General features: G+C 52.4%; 1 protein-coding gene and 1 long non-coding RNA gene across 10 annotated transcripts in view; one reads left to right on the forward strand and one right to left on the reverse strand.

Annotated features, from left to right (window-relative positions):
* Nucleotides 1–15,563, forward strand: part of Caln1 (calneuron 1) — a 237,332-nt gene that overhangs the window by 122,712 nt on the left and 99,057 nt on the right. The window lies entirely within an intron of this gene.
* LOC125612376 overlaps nucleotides 7,457–15,563 on the reverse strand; it is a 13,000-nt gene continuing 4,893 nt past the window's right edge. For 3 of the 9 annotated variants that reach the window (XR_007342741.1, XR_007342734.1, XR_007342737.1), the window contains 3 exons: nucleotides 15,008–15,169; nucleotides 13,037–14,301; nucleotides 7,457–12,813 (listed from right to left, as the gene is read on the reverse strand). This is a non-coding gene — a long non-coding RNA (uncharacterized LOC125612376). The remainder of the gene's footprint in view (nucleotides 12,814–13,036; nucleotides 14,302–15,007; nucleotides 15,170–15,563) is intronic. The other 6 variants (XR_007342735.1, XR_007342740.1, XR_007342739.1 and 3 more) reach the window with 4 other exon arrangements.

Below are 15,563 nucleotides of genomic sequence, written 5' to 3' on the forward strand. Positions count from 1 at the left end.
AACTGTTATTGACTGGAATCAAGGTCACTGTCATTGTTTCTTTACATACTTGGGACTTTCTGAATGTTCTCCACATAGGCTGTAGGGTGGGTCCTGTTATCATTCAATAAAACCAACAAAATCTCAAGTTAACAAATCTCATTAAAAGAACGGAATGAAAGATTGGAGCCAAAGGGTCTCTAAAACCGGTACCCACTGCCACAAACAGGCACAAAGTCCATGTGAGGGTGTGAAAGCAGGGTGTCAAGGTCAAGTGCAGCCAGCAGCAGCCAGAAGGAAGCTGGCACCTGGGGCTTCCTGTCACCTTCTCCTGGGGAGACCAGGCACTCCTCCCCACGTCCAGGTAACCCACATTACAGTAGAAACTAAGGCAAAGGTAATGTTGAAAATCTCTCTGAAGTAAATTCAAAACCCACAGCTAGGCGGAGCTGACCAGCAGCCTCAGGCAGAGAGACAAAAAGAATCCCCACGGGGCTGGCAGAAGGGTCCGGAACTAGGGGCTCAATCCTTCTTATTAAATTTATTTGATCACTTATTTTTGTGGTGCTGGGGAATGGACCCAGGGCCCTGCCTGTGATGCCCAAGGTTCTCCCGTGGCCCTACAGCCCCAGCGGAGATGAGTTCTCACGGCCAACAGGAGCCTCCTGGGGGTTATTTAAAGCTATTTTCTTTTACTCAGTCTACTTGTCCTAGGGCGTCCAGTGTGTAGGGTTAACGAGGACACTGTACACACTCGTGGAGAGGAGAGAGGGAAAGGAACCCTTCCCTCAGGACCTGCATCTTGGCCCTGAAGCGGGGGAGGGGGTCTAGAGGTCCCAGCAGGAGCAGGAGGCTGGCGTGGCGCTGGTGGGGACCTCTGGGCAGGCTGACCAGCTTCTCAGGTAAACGGGGCCTGCTGTGCTTCAGGGTGGTGCTCCTGGTGCACCCTTGACCACAGCTCTGGGGATCTTGATGCCACAAGACAGTTCTGAGGTTCCCAGGCTCAGCCAGGGAGACACAGGGAGGTACCATAGCCATGTCCCTGCCCTGTCTCAGCAAGGTGCCAGGCTGCGGCCCACACTGTCCTTAGGGGCCATGCGGGTCTACTTTTTCTACTTTTGCTGTTGTGAATAGGATTTGATTTTTCAAGGTGTATTTCCGTCTCCTCCTGCCCGTCCAGCTGAAGGCAGGTCTGGCGGTTACTGAATTCTCTCATTAGCAGCGTCTTGTCTGTTCAGCTGCTATAATAACCCCAGGACTAGACGTCATGGAAACAAAAAGCATTTTTTCTTCAAGGTTCCGGAAGCTGGATGCATGACCGGGTTCTGGCGAGGGCCTCCTGGGTGGTAGGCAACCAGCCTCCCCGTGTAACCTCGCGTGGTGGGAAGAGCGAGAGGGAAGTCTGGGGTCCCTTGTGGGCCACTAATGTCATTCCTGTGGGTCCAGCCTGTGACCTCTTTTACCTCTGAAAGACTCCCTGCTCCAGGCACAATCACATTGGTGCTTGAACCCTTCAGTATATGAATTTCAGGGAACAGAACAGAAGTGCTAGATTTTTCCATTAATTTTCTTACCTTATCTTGTCTGCAAGACTTTGTGGCAATGTATCTCTCAGATCCATTTGTACTCACTGGGAACAGAGTCATCCTAAAACCTCTAGAGGTGATGGTGTTTCAGGACATTAACCTCTAACCCAAAGATTTTTAACATCATGAATATCTGTCAAGTGTCTTTTGACTGTAATACTAGGATTATGGTGATCCCTGCTTTGAATTACTGATACGATGTGGTAGTTAATGAATTTCCTAATATTAAATAACTTCTGTTCCTAAGACTAATATTTGTTGTTGTGGAAGGTCTTTTTCTTAATGTAATTTGAATTTATAATGCAATTTTAAAATTTGATTTATGATTAATTTTGATTTTTTAATCCATATTTATAAATAAAAGGAGACTATAGTTTATAGAAACTCTATGAGTGTCATTGCTAGGTCTGGAAACATAGTTATATCAGTGTGATAAAATTAATTTACTGACTGTCATCTTCTGTGACCTGCAGTAATCTATTTAGTGTAGACTTTGAATTTGAATGAGCCAGTTCATAACCTATCAGTCCAGTGGTGGAGCGGTTCTTGTTTTTTGGGGTAATTGTTTGATAAACATTAAAAGTTAATTGTGCTTCAGTCTATTTTGAAAATTTACCTTACCCTCAGGAAGTTCCCGGGTCCTCAGAATCACCTCTTTATTAGCAGTTACTTGCACATATGTGGCTTGGAAACTAGTTGGCAAGCATTCTCTTTTCATTATAGCGTCTCCCATTGTAACTGTTGTTTTTCTCATTTCTATTAATCTGACCGGCCAGATGGTGCTCTATTTTAGTAACATTTTGGAGAAAATATACTCTTCTATTGAATGAAAAGTTCTTCTTATTTCCTGTTCTCTGCTCTAGTATTTTCCCTTGGTCTGCGCTGCACTTCCCCTCCTCTTGTGATGAGGGACATTTCTGTGACACGGGCTCTTTGGTCTTTATTAGCTAAGGGATTCGGATGTGAACCCTCTTCTCAGTGCAGCCTTTCCCTGTCCTGAGGTCTTGGTGACTGCTGTTGTCACTCGTCACATAGCCTATGATTGTGCTTAGTCTCTCTCTTTTTCGTAGCTACTCCGGAGAACATCACTGAACATTTTGGTTCAATGTGCTGTTAATTTCTCGCCTTTGCGTTGTGATCCGAGGATGCTGGCGGGTGATGTCTTTGTGCTGATTGTGTCCATTCATGTTCAGCTGCAGCAGAATGATGCTGGGGTTGGACGACTGGCCTCCCAGTTCAGGAAGCAGAATGAGCGATGTGCTCTCTTCAGGAATGATGCTGTGGGAACCCTGTGTGTCCCTCTTTATTCTGCGTCTGCTCACACTCTCTGAGACAGGTGGTGTGAAACCGGCCTCAGTTGCTCCTCCTTCCTCTTTGTGTGTCTGTGTGTATGCGACACTGTCACTCCATCTTTGAGGGAGTGACCAACCCCTTCCACAGAAGCCTACTCAGGTCTCTGGGTTGGATGGAGTGTGGTATCACGGTGGCCAGGTGACAGGGACCTTGCTCTTGGGGATTTGTATTCTGGTGTGAGGGGTGGGAGAAAGAGGGGAGGCCTTAAACTAACAGATAATAAATAACTTCAGATCATGTGAATTCCATGAGTTCATCCAGCAGGATAATCAATAGAGGGCAGTCCCCATGGGAACCACACAGCTTGGAACAGCTGTGACTAGCAGGGCTCTCTGAGGAGGTGACGCGGCACCACCCCTGGCTGTGGTCTGAATGCTATGTGCAGTTCAGAAATGGAAGGAGGTGGTTAGGTCCTGGAGTGGACCCTCCTGAGGGGACTCAGGGCTCTTGTGGAAGAGTGAGGTACCGAGTGCCCTTCTGCCATGTGACAATACAGCGAGAAGGACTATCCTCGAGGAAGCAGACCTTCCTGGCCACAGCTTGTGCTGGCACTTTAATCATGAATTCACGGCCCCCAGACTGTAAGAATAAGTTTCTGTTGTTTAAAAGCTACCCAGCCTGCAGTATTTTGTTATAGCATCACAAAGAGACCAGGACACCCCTAAATCATGAGAATGTTCTAGTTGTGCAAGGCATTTGTTTCTACTAGTGGGTCCTTATCCATCCTTTTCCTTTATAATAGTCTGCTTTTTTAGGTCTCTTTCTCTCTTTATAAGAATCATAGCATCAGATTCATCTTATAAGCCCCTCTGAGAGAATCTGCCCTTTAATAGAGTAGTTTAATCTGTTGCTAATCATTTTATATCTGCTTATCCACACTCCATGGGTCCTATATTAGTATTTCTGGTTTAAAGCCTTTTTTTTTGTTTTCTGTCTTTTGCTATATTGATTGTTTCTTATATTTATCCTTTAAATTTATTAGAAAGATAGCCTTTCTTATTCTAAACCATTTTGCTACTGAGTGCCTTCACCTTTATGAAATATGTATTTAAAATTATATTTGTTTAAATATCAAATCCAAGGAATCAATATCTTCCGACTTCCTAAAAGAAATTTTAGCTTTTCCATACTGTCTCTGTTCATTTCCCAGCGTCAGGCATGTGTTCTGTTTGTTTTTATGAATGTATTGGAATGGCTGCAGATTCACCTGCAGACATAAGCAACCATCTGGGGAGACCCCACATACCCATCACCCACTTTCCTCTCCTTTGCCTTTTGCAAACCCCCAGTTTAGATTAGGTATCCCATCTCTGAAATGCTTGGGACCAGACATGTGTTGGATTTCAGAGTTGTTTTTTTTTTCAGATTTTAGAATATTTACAAATACATACTCGATACCTTGGGGACAGACCAACTCTGCACACCAAGCTCACCTGTGCTGAGTGCACACCTTCCCCATCAGGCCAAAGGTGAGCTCTTGCAGTATTCCCCTTCCGCCAGTCATTTACCGCCCGCCTCTTTCACTTTCCTGCTTGTGGCATCCTGAGGGAGCTTGAAAATTTCAGATGTTGGGGCTTTTGGATTTTGGGTCTTGAGATTAGCATACTCGATTTGTATAAAACCTTAACAGGGATTATTTTATTTTGTTTGGGGCGCTGGGTGTCAACCCCAGGCCTCACAGGTGTGAGGCTGTCCCACTGATCTGCACCCCCAGCCCCACTTCCTATTTTATGAGAAAGATTGTCTAAAATTGTGCATCAGAGAAATTATACCAAGCTGGTGTTAATTCATATTTAAGTGGTAGAATTCCCCTGTGAACTATCTGGGCCTGGAGATGTCCTTTAGGTTTTAGGAGCCTTTAAATGATTAATTTAATTCTTTAGAGATTATGGGAGTATTCCAATTGTGCCTTTTGTCTGTTTTGGCATCTGCAGCCCCTCCCAGGAACTAGCTTTGATGGCCCAGGAACCAGTTCTGCTGAGTCGCTGGACTTCTGAGTGTAGGATCCTCTGCAGCTTCCCCTTATTACCTTCCTGGTGGCTGGAGTCCACGGGGACCTCCCTGTTCCCCTCCTGGCCTTGGAGATCTGTCCTCTCCTGACTGCTGATGCTTTTATTAGATGTCTGTTGGTTTCCTTTTTCCATAGGAGCTGGTTTTCTCTCATTGCCTTTCCCTGCCATCTCCTGCCTCCTGTCTCCTTGTTTCCTGCTCTCTGTTGGTTTCTCCCTCTGCCGGCTTAGGGCTTCTCATTTCCCGCCCTCCTCTGGTTTCTGGTTCTCACCGTGGAGACTTGGATATCAGTTGGTGCTGTATTTCCACTTTGGTTCTATTCTCTGTGGACTGAGGTTTTTCCTGTGAACCATGGGTTCAAAGGGCAGGTTGTCTCCCTGTACCCAGCCACCTCCCGGGTGTCTCCTGCTGTGGCTTCTCAGGGGACTCCACTGTGATCAGAGGACACACTCTGCCATTTCAAAGGACATCTGCAGCTGGTTTTCCAGGGTGGCCTGTCTTGGTGAGTTTCCCACAGGCGTCTAAATCACGCACATTCCATGGCTGCTGGGAGGGGGTGCGTGTGTCGGGAGCCTGTGGGCTGGGCTTTGGGGTCCTCGGCCTCGCTGACTCTCTGCTAGTCCTGTCCTTTGCTGGATGGAGGGGGTTAAAGTTCTCAACCATAACTGAGAGTTCCTCTGCTGTCCCGCTAACTCTGTCCTTTGTGGTTTCACGTATTTTTTTGGCCAGTCCACACTTAAGGTCACCGGTGGTCTTTCTGGTGGATGGATCCTTTTTACCATTGCATAATTTCTCTCTTCACGTCTAATAATTTTCTTTGTTCCAAAGTCTACTTTATTGGTTATTAATATGTCCACTGCCGCTTTTTAAAGTTGATATCTGTGCTGGGTGCGGTGGCCACACCTGTAATCCCAGCAGCTCAGGAGGCTGAGGCAGGAGGATCATGAGTTCAACACCAGTCTCAACACTGAAAGAGGCCCTGTCTCAAAATAAAACATATACCCAAAGGGCTGGGGATGTGGCTCAGTGGCTAAGCGTCCCTAGGTTCAATCCCTGGTACCTCCCTGCCCTCCCAAGCACCCCTGCTCCCAAACCAAAATGCTACCTGGAGGGCATGTCATCCCCTATCCTACCTGTGCTGTGGAATTTGACGTGAATCTCCTCTCAACAGCGTGTACTTGCTGCTTTCTGCCGATACCTGCCTACTTAGTTCATTTGTGTTTATGATAATTCTTTGGGGCAGTTTTCCTGCCGGCTTTCAGCTTGGTCCCTCTGGGTCCTGTTCTCTTGTTTCCTTGTGACCTGAGCGGGCATCAGGATCGGGGGTGCACAGGTCTGTCTGTGGGCAGTTTATGGAGTGGCTGCTCTGTGACAGCAGCTCTTGACCTCAGGACACATCCTCCTGGTCCATTTGCCATCCCTCTGTGGTCTGGACCTCCCCTCCCAGGCCCTTGTGACGTTCAGTTGCCATTGCAGCAGGGCTAGAGGTGGCCTCTAGGAGACCAAGGTCATGGGTAGACACAGGCCACCATCTTGAGTGGGCTGTCGATGGCAGGAGTGGGCTAATGGTGAAAGGGCGAGGTTGGCCAGCTTCTTCTCGCCACTCCCAGCACTCCCCACCATGTGGCTGCCCTTGCGGCGCAGCAAGAGGTCTTGGTCACATTCCAGCCATGCTCTTGGACTTGTAGCCTCAGAACTGTAAGAAATAATCCTTCATTCTTTATAAATTAGCATCTCAGGCATCCAGGGATGGCAGCAGGAAACGGACCCAGAGGCCTCCTCCTCAGCAGCACCGTCTTGAGCCTCAGGCAGGGATGTGACTTCTGCCTCGATGGCTTTCCGTGACTCATGAAGCCCAGGAAAGGGCTAGTTGGTGCCCGCGCCTGCATTTCCACGGAGCTGGGGCCTTGCTTTCTGTTGGAAGCGTGTCCTTCAGGCAGCCCTTAGTGGGGAGTCTGAGGGTGACAAATGCCTTTTGCTTTTCTCCTCCGAGGACGTTTTGATTTCCCCTCATTCCTAGAGGATAATTTTGCCAGATATAAACCCACAGTTGACAGTTCTTTTATCCTCCAGAACTTGAGAACTTTTGTACTACTTCTGGCCTCTGTGATTTCTAAATGAGGACTCGGCTGTCATTTGAATTCCTTTCCACTCTGAGGGACGCATCACTTCACTCTGGCTGCTTTCCAGAGTTTCTCTGAGTTTCTAGTCTTCAGAAGTTTAATGATGCTGTGTCTTAGGATGGGTTCATTTGAATTTTTCCTGTTTGAGCGTTGGAACAGCTTCTTGAATCTACAGGTTTGTGCTTTTCAACAAATTTGGAAATTTTCAGCCATTACGTCTTTGAGTGCTCCTTTAATATACTTTACTTATTGTGTATTCTGGTACCGGGGATTGAACCCACCGAGCCACATCCCCAGCCCTCTTGGTTTTATTTTGAGACAGGGTCTTACTAAGTTACCTAGGGCTTCACTAAGTTGCTGAGGCTGGCCTTGAAATCGAGATCCTCCTGCCTCAGCCTTGTGCTGCCTGTCCTTCTGGGATTGCAGTGAATGTGGGTGTGGGTGTGTGTGTGTGTGTGTGTGTGTGTCATAGGCCCCTGTAGTCTCTGTTTTCCTTCGTCACTCGTATGGAGTGAATTCTGTTGAAACTGATCCATCACCACAGTGATCGAGTCCAACCTCTGTCATCTCTGCTGTCCTGTCCGGCGAGTTTCTGATTTCTGCTGCTGCATTCTTCAGCTCCCTAACTTCCATCTGGTTCTTTTTCTGAGATGTCCCTTATCTTTCATTTGGTTCAGAAGAATTGGTGACTGTGGAAGCACTTTTACGATGGCTTCTTTCAAGTCCCATTGGGTGACTGCAGCCCGATCCCCGCATGGTGACCCCTGATGGTGACTCCCCCATGGTGGTGCTGGCTGGGAGTCTCTGCATCAGTGCTTCCCCTGGTAGACAGCTGCCCTGTTCAGGCTCAGAGTGCTGGTCCTGGGCTGGGGCTTGGGCACCCTGGTTTCAATGACAGTGTCATCGCAGAGCCTCTGTGGTGACACTGGAGTCAGCTTGGTTTACCTGGTGCCTCTGGGGCCCTGCTGGTCCTCCTGATGCTGCCTCAAGGAGCAGAAAGGGTTTCCTTAGGTCAAGGTGCCAGGCATGTCCCTTGAGAGGGGACTCTTGGCAGAAACGAAGAGGCTCCTGGCTCAGGGCTCTTCTGCTCGCAGGTCCAGAGCGAGCTTCCCGGCCAGACACTGTGAGGACCACTGAGTGGTCTCTGGGTGGAGCACCTTCCATCAGTGGGGACGGAGGCTTCCAGCCAGGCTGTGTGCCCAGAGGGGGTCCATCCTGCTGGGTCCTTGTGTTTCACCTGGTGGGTCAGCTTTTCTGGCCTGCCAGGGAGGGAGAGTGGGGTGCATTGGAGCCCTGGCCCATCGGCAGGCACGCCTGGTGTTTCCTGAGGGCTCCCCATCCCATCTGGGGGAAGATGAGCCTCCTGTTGCAGGGTTTTGGAGGACAGGGGATGCCGGACAGTGCCTGTCCTCTTTTGCTGGGTGGTGGGCGGAAGACAGCCTGCCCCTGTGTCCCCCAGGGCTGGGTCCCAAGCCTGCTCCCCGCTCCCCTTGAGATCCTCCAGCGTTGCTTCATCACTTCCAGCTCTCAGGATGGAGGGGGAGCAGGCGGAGGAGGTTGATCTCGCCGCCTTGTCCTGGGCCCGAAGCTGACCGCACGGTTTCCAGGATAGTTTGGTCTTTGTGTTTAGTTTTAGGTTCACACTCAAGCCAGTTCCACGTGCTTGTCCCCAGCCTATGTTTGTCCACGTCGTTGTTTGTGCACACTCTAATATTGGAACTCTGTCCATCTCCCAGGGAGCGGCAGAGCTTTTTACTTTTTCGTGGTGGATTGGGGTTTCTTTTTACACACCACCCGGGTCTGGAGCTGGCCTGGGTACATCTGTCCCTCAAAGCACCACCTGCTGGAAGCTCCGCCCAGTGTGGTGATGTTGCGAGAGGGCGGGGCCTTTCAGAACTGAGCAGGAGGTGATGATGTCACCAAGGGCATGGCCCTCACAAGGGATCCACGCTGGGCTTTCGGAGCCTGGTGCTCTTTGTCAGGGAAGAGCAGGCCTGCCCCTGAACCTCTCTACCCTCCAATGTCGCCTTCTGCATTGTCCATCCCCCTGTGGGATCCTCCTTCAGGTTGTGAGGGCAGCTAATGGTGCTTTCACCAGAGGCCAGGCTGAAGAGGACACTTGATCTTGGACATCTACCCTCCAAAATGGTGACCTAAGTAAACCTTTTTTTCTTTACAAAGAAACTACCCTCAGGTATTTTGCTATTATTTGGCTAGAAAACAAAATGATACAAAGTCCTTTGCAAATCTGAAAATATGATTCTGTTAACTTTGCTAATAACATTAAAGTGTGGTTGAATACAGAGTTTTTGGGTCAGAGAATTTTAACTTAAGTACCGTACGATCCAATGTTCTTTTTTCATTTTTATTAACACACAGTAATTGTGCATATTACTGGGGCTCCCTGTGGTGTTTGCATACATAGGTCAGCGTGCACTGATCAAACCCAGCCTCTCTTTCCACTCTCCCTCCCCAGCCCCTTTCCATTACTTAGTAAGTACTATCCTGCTTTCAGGAGAACATTTTTAGCTTCCACATGTGAAAAGAGCATGGACTTTTCCTTCAGTGTCGCTTGGGCCACTTACCCTGATGTCCAGTTCCGTCACCGGGCTGCCAGGGCAGGATTGCATGCTTTCTTCCTGGCTGAGTCCTGCTCCCTGTGCGTTGGCCACCTTCTTCATCCCAGCTCTTGTGAGTGGTGCATACCAGGCCCGTGTGTGCTTCTCGCACGCCCACTTCATTTCCTTTGGAAGGGTACCCAGGAATGGGGTAGCCGATTCACATGTTGGATCCCACGTTCTCCACGGTAGAAATGCTTCATCTTAATTCATCTTCTAGATGTTCACAGTGCACTTGAGTGAAAGCCTTCACTTTAAAACTTGCTTTGTTCTGCTTAGAATGCCATTTCTCCCCGTGATGATGGGATGATGACGGGCATCCTCGCTGTGCTTTTCCCATTACTGCAGTTGGCCCTCTGTAGCCACAGCCTCGGATCCGTGGAGTCAGCCAACAGCAAACCAGACGTGCAGATTGTCTTGTCCTTACCCCCTAACGACACACCGCAGCAGCTCCCTGCATACGGTGACTGCACCGCATATACCTCATTTAGAGAGGGTTCAGACAACAGGAGCATTGGTGTCCATCATATGCAGGGACCACGTCCTCTGCGTGTGCGGGGCCTGAGCATCATGGCTGGGCATCCAGGGCCTCTTGGAGCCGACCCCGGGGAGACTGCTGGTGACTGTGTCCCTTCTGCTTCCAGTTACGCATAAAGGACAGCCTAACGGTGGCTTCAGTAATAAAGCTGTAGATCTGACTTCACGAGCAGGCGCTCAGGGCAGAGACAAAGGCTTGGAGACATCTTCCCAGGCCCCTCCGGTCACTTCCCATCTCTCCATCCTTAGTCTGTGGTTAGCTCTCCGCATCTCCGTTACCTGCCGGCCACACCAAGGCTGCTGCAGGGTAGACACGAGAGCAGGGGGGCGGGCGCAGCAGCGTGGAACCCTTCTCTGTGGGTACCCAGGGGTGGGGTTCATATGGTGGGTGCTCCTCTTCTCACACCACAGGAGAGGCCTCCACAGCCTCTCACTGGCCAGGGCAGAGCCATGCGCCTGCCCCTCGCTGCAAGGGAGGCTGGGAGAGGGGACGAGTGGAACCAGCAGCTCGCTGGGCCCAGGTCTGTGGGTCCTCTGTGGAGCCGCCACACCAGTTCTTTAAACGGACAGGACAGATGGCCCCAGCCACCGCCTTTCTCCCCGCAAAGGAGGGAGCAGAGATGCCCCTGGGAAGGCTTTCGGGTGAGTGGCGGCATCCTGTCCTCCTCCCTAGGAACAGGTTGGAGTGCAGCTCTGCTCTGTTTCCCGTGGAGCACTCACTTCCTGCCGCGTGGAGCACTCACTTCCGGCCACGTGGAGCACTCACTTCCTGCCGCGTGGAGCACTCACTTCCTGCCCGGAGCCTGGCACTGGGGCTTCCTGTGCACTTAGGTCAGACGCAGGGCACACAGCCCCCCCACCCCACCCCATTGCCCTGCCTGGAGCAGCCCTTCACTGCTCAGCTCCAGTCCCCACCACCCTCGGGAACTGTCTGTCATTTTCCTTTGCAGGTGTCTTCCTGCTTCAGTCTTCTCTTATTTCGCTCGGTTTGCCTCCCGTGTGACAGGGACGACTTCCAGGCTGCGCTTCTTTCTTTTCCTTCAGGTCTTGTCCCGTTTTCTCCCTCCTTTCAACACCCCTCCACCAGTCCTGGGGAGTCCAAGCTCACGTCCTCTGCATCATGGTCGGCTCGCGGGGTGTGCGCTCCACTCACCTGGCCTTCAGTGCGTGTTGTGGTTTAGGTCTTCACTGTCCCCAGAAGCTGGTGTGTGCGATGGTAGGAGAACGTCCTGGAATGACCTAGGGGCATTGGGAGATCCCTGACCTAATCAGAGCACTGTCCCCTGGTGGGGACATGCTGCGTGGTGACCGCAGGCAGCTGGGCTGGGGCTTATCAGAGCCCTTCCTCCTCCATCAGGGAGAGTAGACTCTCCACCCTCTTCCTTATCACGTCGGAGGGCCATGCTGACGCATCCCTTTTCCCAGCAGCCCGGGACTCGACAAGGCACAGAGGCTGCCGTTGGGCCTGCTTCTCAGGGGCTGGGTTTCCTTCCTGTGGTTTAGAGGTCCCACTTGGTGGCTGCAACTATCTCCGTCCCCAGGAACGGGGCCCTCAGTGGAAACTCTTCCCAGAGTTTGGCCTGTGGTTCCCTCTTATCTTCTGCTCACAGATGGTGCTGTGCTTAAGACTGTTTCTGTGTGCATTCTGGGAAATAACCAAGGACTCTCCTCTGACGGTGGCCAGCACCCATCCCAGGGGAGGCTGCGTGGGGCTCCAGAGAAGAGCAGGGCTTTCAGGAGAGATGGCCTCACCCCAGTGCTGCCTCCTTTGGGCTGTGTGACCGTGAGCCCTGCTGGGCCCCTCTGAGCCTCGGATTCTCCTGGTCTGATAGAGAAGTCCACATGATGGGATCCTTGTGAGCAGGGACAGGGTGTCCCAGGAGAGGGGCTTGGCACACTGTCACACTGTGCCCATTTTTCCCCCTTCTTTACCCAATGTGCTGCACAGAAGCAGCGGACGTTGAACTTCTCAACCAGTGCTGATGTCCTGGCCCAGACCAGGGCTGCGTCTGAGCCCCTCCTCACATGCTGATGTCCTGGCCCAGACCAGGGGCCCTGTCTGAGCCCCTCTTCACAGCCATGGACTCCAAGTCCGAGTTCCAGCAGAGGCAGGGCTGGAGGGATCACGTGGGCAGTTCTTTGCCTGTGGGCAGATAGAGATCCACTCTTCCCTGATGGCGGCTTGTCTTGTTTCCATGGCCTCCAAAGGCAGAGGCGCCACAGAGTCGGTCCTCCACTTCTTCAGTGCTGGGCACCTATATCTCAGAGTGCAGGGGACTCCCTGGGGAAGGCAGAAAGGGAAAGGGTGGGGCCTCACCCTGGGACTGTGGACACAGGGTGGAGAGCCAGCAAAGCCAGGAGCTCCTCCACATGTCCCCTGAAACAGGACAGACCCACTCCTTCTTGAGAGGTGGGGCCAAGGCTGGGGTCACCGGCTCCAGGCCTCTAGCTCTAGGTCTGCCTCCTGGGCGCCTTCAGACTCCTCTGCCACCATTTCTGAGATGGGGATGTGATCCACCTGCCCCAGGGGTCGGGGGCCTGCAGGAGGCGTTGGACTACTTCCTGACCCACGGTGAGCACTGCTGGTGTCTGCTGCAGGATGAGGACCTGGTGACCAGAACAGCAGCCGTCACCATCACCATCGCCAGCCCTCCTCCTGCAGACCGTGGTGGTCATCTGCTGCCCCAGCAGGATGCTGAGTTCTGCCTGCCTGTCAGGGCTGCCCTCCCTGTGGCCTCGTCTGCCCACCAGCCTCCCTGAGCCTGCAGTCTGTGCCCGGCCCCAGGGCGAGGCCCCATTCATCTCCCTTCATCTTGCCCTGAGGAGTCACCTTCTGCACTCTGCACTGCAGATGCCCAGCACTGAAGAGGTAGAGGACAGACACGGTGTCCTTGGAGGGGAGGGAAACACAAGCTGCCATCTGGGAAGAGCAGGCGTCATCTGCCCACAGGCAAGGAGTGGCTGTGTCCTCCAGCTCCAGCCTCCGCTGGCGATCCTTCAGGGCTCCTCACTCCTGTAGGACTGAGTCCAGATCCAGACCCTTATGATCTGCCGCTTTGTCCTGCCCCCAGCAGCACCTCATAGGCACCAGGGTGCCCGTGGTCCCGGCCTTGCCCAGGCTTGCACCTGTACTCCCAGGGCCTCCTCTCAGGGCAAGCACCCACCCCTGCTCCTGGGCTGCTCAGGGAAGCAGGCGCCCGGCCACCCCTGGGCTACTCCTGACCCCGGGGTCCCGTGCAGGCCTGTGTAACAGCACTGGGCCACGTCCTGAAGCCAGCAGCCTCGTGGGCTCCCAGGACGCTGCGTAGGCGCAGCTGAAGAGGTCATCGTCGCACCACTTCCCCTCTGTCCTCGGCCATCCCTCTGAAGTGTGTCCAGCCAAGTGACGTCATTCTGCCCCTGGATGGCAGAGCTGGCAGGCCTACAACTTTTGGTCCATAAGAATTTTACAAATTAACTATTTTATTCATCACAGAGGAGTCCTGAGCAAACCGGAGGAGCTGGGCTTGACGTCACATCCGTGTGCAGCAAGGGCCTGGAGCTGCGGCCTTGGCCTCGGCCCTTGCCCTTCTAGGCCGGTGGCCCAGGTTTCCCGCCCCGCCTCGGGGGTGGGGGGGGGGCGCCGGCCTTGGGTCTGACTGTTGTTCGCAGGTTGTGCTTCTGCTGCAGGTGTGTGCATGGCAGACAATAGCGGGCTCACGACTGCACAGCAGGCAGCGGCTGGAGGTGGCCGGCAGCCCCGTGAGAGCCCTCCCTCCCCGCGGGGGATCCCCACGCTGTGTGGGTCTGACACCAAAACCCACTCAGGTGGTAGCAGACTGCAGCTGGCTGCTTTGGTTTCCCCAAAGACATGGGTAAGACCCGTCCTCGTGGCCGTGCATATGTCTGGTGACTTGGTCTCCACAGAGCACAGCTCCAGGATCCCACAAGGACACCAACCCATGGACATACAGTGGCTCACCTCGGGTGGCGTGGTGCTGCGTGCACCCTGCCCCATCTTGCGTGTCCTCTGAGTCACCTCCAGAGGCCGGAGCACCACGAGTGCCGAGTAAATGTGCTCTGCTGCTCTGTAGAGGAAGTCGTCAGCCGGAGAATCTATGAGTTGAGAATTGGCACAATTAAAAATATTGTCTTTATATTTGTTTATGAAATATGAATTTCCATTTATTAGTATTTATCTATTTCTATAAATACATTTCTCTGCATAAAATAAAAGTTGGTCGATTCCATGACTGTGGCCCAGGGCCGTGTGAGTGCTGAGGGTTCTGGTCTCACGCACCCCAAGAATGAGTGCAGAGAGTGAGAATTCAGCAGCAGGTTGTCCGAACAGTGAGGCCGGCTTCCCAGCAGGGCGTGGCCCCAGGAGGGCAGCTCTGGGGGTCTCTGTCCAGGGAACTGTGCTGCTCCAGGGAAGAGCCACCTTTCCCTGGAGCGCCCCTGACAGCTCCCTGACTCTGACTCTGCTGAAAGGGTATTTTAATTTATTCTTCCTGAATGGGGATGACTTAGTGTACTGTCCACGTCTGTCCTGTACTTGTCCTTAAAACAAAAGAACTGCTTGGGTCAGAACAACTCTGTGGGTGACTGATGTCAGGGTATTTGATGACGCCTGGGGTGGCACAGAATGTGTGGGCCTCCGATCAGGCGGTCAGACACAGAAAACAGGCTCTAGCCCAGGCTCTTGACCTGGGGAGGTAGGGTCCACTCTGCAAGGTCCCGTCTCCATCAGCCTAGAGGCAGTCTACCTCTGGCCTCACGCCAGACCCCACAGACCCACAGGGCCAGCAGCGCTCCAGTGCACCTTCATTGATGTGTCCAGTCTTGCATCACCGGTCACTTGTGTAAGCAAAAAGAACCAAAGCCTCTCAGCACCATCATGGAGGAAAGCAACCCGGACGGAGGCAGCCTCCGCAGACCAGCTCTGCCTTGTATTCAGCAGCTCAGTCAGTCAGAGGGTCACTTTCTGGGTAGAAAATGGCCCCAATTACAGGAGGAATCTGGGCTTATGTAGGTCACACAGGGGGACCACTGGACCATGCAAGACCTGGACAGAACACATCAGTCGGGGCACTCAGGAAAGTGTTGCGAGCATTTGAAATATGTTTTTCCTGGGCAAGGATGGCGGGTCCAGCGCTCAGCATTCAGTGCTTATCTTTTTCCCTCCAGGGCCCGCTGCACTGTCCCTGGGAAAGGATTTACTTGGGGGAATCAATGTTTCGGGTCCTTCCCAGAGACTGCCATTCTAGGCTGGATGGATATCTCCTTCCCAGGGACTGTCCTGCCCTGGGGAGAGACGTGCTGGGAAAGGACCAGTGCTACGGTGTGTTGCTCCCTCCCTCCCTCCTTACCCCCCTCCC

Source organism: Marmota marmota, unplaced genomic scaffold (genome assembly GCF_001458135.2).
Source record: "Marmota marmota marmota unplaced genomic scaffold, marMar, whole genome shotgun sequence".
NCBI classification, from domain to species: Eukaryota; Metazoa; Chordata; class Mammalia; order Rodentia; family Sciuridae; genus Marmota; species Marmota marmota.